The 6,000-nt window shown below is 45.5% G+C and overlaps 1 protein-coding gene across 3 annotated transcripts in view; it reads left to right on the top strand.

The window, feature by feature from the left end:
- Nucleotides 1-222: 222 nt before the first annotated feature.
- Nucleotides 223-6,000, top strand: part of SLC23A2 (solute carrier family 23 member 2) — a 58,251-nt gene continuing 52,473 nt past the window's right edge. Inside the window, exons 1-2 of one of the 3 annotated variants that reach the window (XM_050715804.1) lie at nt 299-334; nt 1,178-1,258. The gene's annotated coding sequence lies outside the window, so the exon portion shown is untranslated. Of the gene's footprint in view, nt 335-1,177; nt 1,259-6,000 lie in introns of all 3 variants that reach the window. The other 2 variants (XM_035568788.2, XM_050715806.1) reach the window with 2 other exon arrangements.

Below are 6,000 nucleotides of genomic sequence, written 5' to 3'. Positions count from 1 at the left end.
CCCCCCCCCAGCCCTAGCGATGCGCCCCGGTGAGCCCCGTCTCGCCTCGTTGCGGGGTCGGGAGCCCACCTCATGGCGCGGCCCGGCCCACCCTCCCGTGCCGGCCGCTGCCCCGCCGCCCCTGAGCCGCCCCAGCAGCCGAGCCCTCAGGGGAGGAAGGCAGAGGAGCGTCCGGCGCCATCTTGTCGGGGGCGGAGCGGGGCCCGGCCCGCCCCGTGCTCTGCCTGTCGGGGCGGCCCCGGCCCCGCCGCACTCGCCGCTGCCGACCGAGCGGAGCGGGGTCCGGCGGAGCCGCCGCAGCAGCCGTCAGCGCCATTGCCGTCAGCTATGGCAGGTGAGCCCGTCCTCCTCCTCCTCCCGCGGGCAAGGCGCTGCCGGCCGGCCCGAGGGAGCAGCCCCGCGGGCGCCTCCCCCATGGCGCCTTCTCCTCAGCCGCGCCGTGGTCAGCGCTCTCGCCTGCCGTCCGCTGTCACCTCCATCCCGGTCGCCTGCCGGAGGGCTGCCATAACATCCCCTCGCATCCTCTCCGCGGGCTTCACCTGCTCTCCCGCCGCCCTGCCGAGGCTCGCCTCTTCCCTTCTGCCGGCGAGGGGCTTCCCGGCAGCCTCCACCATGTTGCCGGGCTGCGGTTCACCTTGGCCTGGCAGCTCCTGCCCCCTCCCGTGCCATCCGCGCCCCCCTCTCCTCCGTCCTTCCTTTTCTGCGTTCAGCCCCTCCATATTCTCCCTGGCTGCGTTCCCTGCCTCCAGCCCGTGCGGGGCCGGGGCGGAGGGGCCCCTACCTGGTGGCACGGCCTGGGCGGCCGCGGCTGCGAGGGGGCGGCGAACGCCTGAGGTGGGCACCTGCGGTGGGAGCCACCTGCCCGCCGGGCGGGCGCACGGCTGGGGGCTCGGGGCTGCCTTCGCCGTTCCTCGGCGGTCGTCGCATGTGGAAATTTCTTCTATTTAAAACATAACGTGTGGTAGAGCCGGCGGCTTGTAAACGGGGTAAAGAAATGCAGGTTAATTCTCCCCTGATCCTGAAGGGGTGGGCTCTCTCTTTCTTGTCTGATCCCGTTCTCGTGATATACTTTGAGGTTTTTTTTTTTATTATTATTATTCTTTTAATTTATTTGGGGGCTGTGTGGCTGTGTGTGTTGTTCTTCTTTTTATTTTATTTTTATTTTTTCCCCGTGCAGATCCTGGCAGTATGTATTTCTATTTGTTGCTTTTGACTTGTGAGCCCTGTTCAGCATCGTGCAGTTTTCTTTTGTCTTAAGGTATGTTTTTGGCAGAACCAAGTGATGTAGGCAATACGGAAAAATGCCCAAACAAAGCTTGTTGAAAGCCTCTGATTAGGTTTCATTAATTAACTGATAATTTATAAATATCTGCATTGTGCATTTCTGTCACTGGCAGGTTTTGCTTTTTCATAAAAGATGAGCATGTAGGCAGAGACTCGTATGCACTTTCGTTCTTGTCCCTTCATTTTGAAGCCATCGTTGTCATTTTGTAGATACAGAAGACAGATACTTAACACAGGTTGGGGTCTGTTCTTCACATATCCCAGACTGCCCTGTAGGTGGGTGATGACGTGGGGCTGATCCTGGCAGAGAGCTTCCAGCAGAGCCCATAGAAAATTCTGGCAGGAAAGAGAAATCCCCAGATGTATTTAAGACAAGGTGAAGACTTTACATGATAATTATTACCATCTTATTGCTTGCTCATACCTGTTAGTATGAGTTCAGTGCCAGGTAAACACTAGGCTCGGTGTTGAACTTGACCAGCTAAAATAAAAATACAAAATGCTCAGTTTTCATGGGGAGTTTAATATGCTTGTGTATCCTCTGTTCTGAGATTGCAGCATGGCGTTGCCATTCTTGAGTGTGCTTTAAATTACCCAGTTTAAGCTTAAAAAATGAGCTGGTTTGGATAGTGGTTTTACTGGCACCTGGAGTTTGATGCAAGCTGTAAAACCTAGCGGAGAAGCAGAACAAATACTTGAGCAATTAGCTGCTGATGTGCTGCACGTTGCCAGAGTGAGACTCAGGCTGCACACCTTGATCTGCCTGGTGATTCCTTTATAGGTAAAGGATTATTGCAGCAAGTAGCTCAGATTAGTAAACTGGAAAATAATCCTTGGGAAATGTAGAACAATTGGATTAGTAGTTGATGAGCTCTTGCAACCCTACTCCTAGCTTTAAGTCATGATCCAGACAACTTGAAATTAGAGCAGTATTAACCTAGAGCTGCACTGGAAGAAATTCAACCAAAGGCTGGCAATGAGGTTAAACAAGCCCTGAGATTTTTATCATGGATTTAAACAAGCCTTTGGCTTCAGGAGAGATGCGAATTAGAGTTGAAAATGTCTTTGTCAGAGCCCTGGGGATAAAGGAAGGGGCTAAGAGCTTCGATTCTCTTGGGCCGGTTGGGTTCCTGCTGTTCCTTAAGAAACCAAGTTCGTATGGTTTAAAATCCATCCCAATCTGTCACTTGTCTCTAAACCCTACTTCTAGCTAGGCTTAGATTCAGTGCGTGTTTTCTCAAGGCATCAGGCCCTCACGTTGAGTTAGATATAAAGAGAGCTAGATGGAAATTAGGCTCTGTGAATGTCTGTTCTGCATCTTCAGTAGGGAAACAAATCTAAAGGAAAAGCGGCTTTCAAATGGAGTAATTTGAGCTGCAGGTTGATGAATGTTTTCTCTGGTGACAGCGCCAATTTAAGCAGCCTTCATCCATCACGGGCTGTGTGCTGCCAGCTGTGCCATGACCCTGTGGTGCTGCTGGTACCACTGGACAGATGGACACTGAGGCAGTGAGGCTGAGGAGCTTTTTTGGGTTAGCCCACAGAAGCTTATTTTTATGTTGAAGCCAGATGTGCATGGAGAATTTTTACCTGTTCCATACTGTCTGGTTTTTATTTATTTTTTTTAAGACTGCTAATATGAGAATTTGTTTTCTTTTTTTGAAGCTAACAGGGAGTTAAATTCCAGTAGAGAAATAAAAGTTGTATCTTTGTTGGTATCGCTAGTCTGGAGGCTTTTCTTCAAGGGGAAGTTTAAGGTACTGGCAGTGTTTGGGGTGGGAGGGTGAGGAGGGAAACCAATCCTAACAGGCAGTGGTATGACTGTGTTTTCCCCGTATGTGTTTCAGAGACTCTGTAGAAGATGCTGCATTTGTGTACAGATACTATTTCAACGTTTTAAAATAAGAACTGTTGGGGTTTTTGTTCTTTGAGAATCTTTGAGAATTTTTTTTTTTCTTTCTTCCCTAATATAGCCAAAACTGTCAACTTCCTCAATAGAAAGGACTCTTACTGTGCTGTGGAGTGTGGCTTTGGGTGCTGCGTAGGTTGTTCAAAGCTAAATGGTGGCAACTTCACTCATCTTTAGTGTGGATTCCTGAAGAAGTGTCTGGTAAACTTCTCTAATGACCTAATCTGAATTACAGTTAACCTTGTCTGATCCTCGTGTGTACAGGGGAAGTAAACTGGCACGCCCTTGTGAGCTATTCCAGTTCATTGCAGTGTCCTATGCAAGGTGATTTTGGAAGAATTTATTCTGCTGTAGCTGTGCTGCTGGTATCTTTGTGTGAATGACATAAGAAAAATAGTGGGAAAACCCAAGACCAAAAAGATTCTCTGGAGCTATTCCTTCAATGGATTTGTCTTACTTTCAAACACTTCCTTAGACATTTATCCTTATGGTACGAAAAGAAAATGCAGAGAGCTGTGCAAAATGTTTTTTTCTTCCATTGAAGATGATGGTTTATGTATTGCTGAAAAATTTATTTGTATCAGGTACTCTTATTCTGAAGCCTTAGTGGTCATGAAATGGTCTGACAGCAGTTACAGTGTTTTATTTTACTTAAAAGTTGCAGGAAGAAAATATTGACAGTCAAGATGAGTAAAGAGATGTGCAGCATGATGGAGTATAAGACAGGGATAAAATAAATCATTTAAAATGAAAGCTATTTGCCATGTTCCCTAGCGATTCCCAGGGGTGAGGTGCATTAAGACATTGTGCTAACTTCGTGATACTGCACATAATACTTCTGTCAGTACTGGCGAGCATATTTTCTTATTAGCATATTACAGCTAAATATTTCTGTTTGTTATTATTGGTCTGATGACAACGTCTATTGTGAAAAGAAAAGTCTGATAGTCAGCCATTTTCAGGTATTGGGAAGGAAATGTCAGTTATTTGCATGTTCTTCTATTAGAAATGAATCTAGGTGTGAATTTTTTCAAAAACTTTTTCTCACAGCTCTGTGCAGCCTGGGCCTGTGGCCCCAGTGCAGCGTTGGGCTGAACAGTTTTCAAACTCTGGGTTTGGAGAAGGATGACCCAAAACCCAAGTGTGGTCGTCTTCAACCTGTGCAGCAAGAGAGTACTGAAATACCATTTCTTCCTATCTCATTCCTTAATTGTATCATTTGTGGAGGAATGGCTGGGTTTGAGGTAGTGTTAAACTACAATTGCACAGATTTATAATTACAGATTCAATGGTCTGAATCTCCTTGTGTCTCAGTTTTCGGGCGAGAACAGTAAAGTGGAAGTTACGGAGGCCAGGAGGGGAAAAAATGAAATTTCTTCTCTCTTATGCTTCAAAAAAGAAAAAAGCTGTCCTATTCAGGTGAAAGGGAGCTTCTTGAACTTCTTTTTACTGCATTCAGGCAGCCAGAGTTTTTGTTTTGTTTTGTTTTTCCCTTCTGCTAAAATCTACATCATTAACTATGCGAGAAAATTGCCATATATTGCATTGGTAAGACTGAGTCGTGTGCACCTTAACGTGATGATATAGCTGATTTTTATCTTGTGTATTATGGAGACCAGTATATCTTTCTTCTCTGAATGAGTGATGTTTTGGTCTTGTACTTGCGTCAGCGAAATGCCAGAGAAGATGAGCTCTGTCTGATAGTTGTATTTTTAGGAGCAGATGGGAGCAGATTAGTCCACTTGTAAGTGTGTTTGAGGAGCTCCAAGGAGCAGCACGGTACCTGTAAGTATTTTTGAACTTTTAGGCTGTGCAGTATAAAGGCAACACTGGAATTTATTTACGTGTGTGTGTGTGTGTGCATACTTGTATATAATAATAATGTGTGGATTTAACAGGTGTTTGCCTGTTATTCCTTTGTGACTAAAGGGTCTGTTAATTTAGCATTGTTTCTATTATGCTTGCTTTTGATTGAAATTGCTTGAAGTATGGACTCAAATTAGTATAAATGGTGAAGGAGAGATTGACTCACCGTGGCTCTGTGTTTGACTGTTTTGAAATCTAATGACTCACAAATGGCTGCATGTCCCCCATATTTGTTGTCTGAATTTATTTTTAAATCAAATTATTGCAGTCATTTGAACAGTTGGCTGAAGCATTTTGAGAATGCGTTGTAGACAGGAATGCTGTCATAGCAGAGAAGTAAAAAAGCAACTTTAGGAAGTTTCTGTGCACTTGCATTCCTAGGCATTAACCTCGTGTATCGATGCCTTGAGTAAGTTCGGGCTCTAAAAGTAGGCATTTTAATTGGGTTTACTCTTATTTGTTGCATGGCCATGAAATAGCAGCCTGGGGCAATAAGCCCTGTTTTAGTGGTATGCTGGCTATTAATGTGCGTGTAAGATTATAAAAGTTAAGAGAATAAAGGACAGTTTGGAAACTTTAAGAGAAAGGCACCTGAAATGCTGAGCGTACTGAGTGTGCTCTTAGCTGTGTTTATATGATGAGGTGGTTAACGTGCTGTTAGTGAATTTACCCCAGTCTTTCCGTGCTCTGAAAGTCACTGCTGATCCAGTATTAATAGTGGGAGGAAGATGCTGCAAATCTGACTGCTTGAGTCTCCTGTGAAGCACATCTGTATGATGCTTGTGGTTTTCTAGCACAAAAAGTAGTGATTTTGCAGGCTTCTGTTTTCTGGCCCTGTTCCTTTTATTACTTACCCATATCATCTTGAATTTTGGCATGTAATTCAGTGTTTCTGTTTTGTTATGGAAAAAAGGTGCCTATTTATGTATTCTCATTGGTAT

Source organism: Cygnus atratus, chromosome 27 (assembly GCF_013377495.2).
Source record: "Cygnus atratus isolate AKBS03 ecotype Queensland, Australia chromosome 27, CAtr_DNAZoo_HiC_assembly, whole genome shotgun sequence".
NCBI classification, from domain to species: domain Eukaryota; kingdom Metazoa; phylum Chordata; class Aves; order Anseriformes; family Anatidae; genus Cygnus; species Cygnus atratus.
Note: the sequence above shows the minus strand (reverse complement) of the source record. Positions and strands in the feature narration are given on the sequence as shown.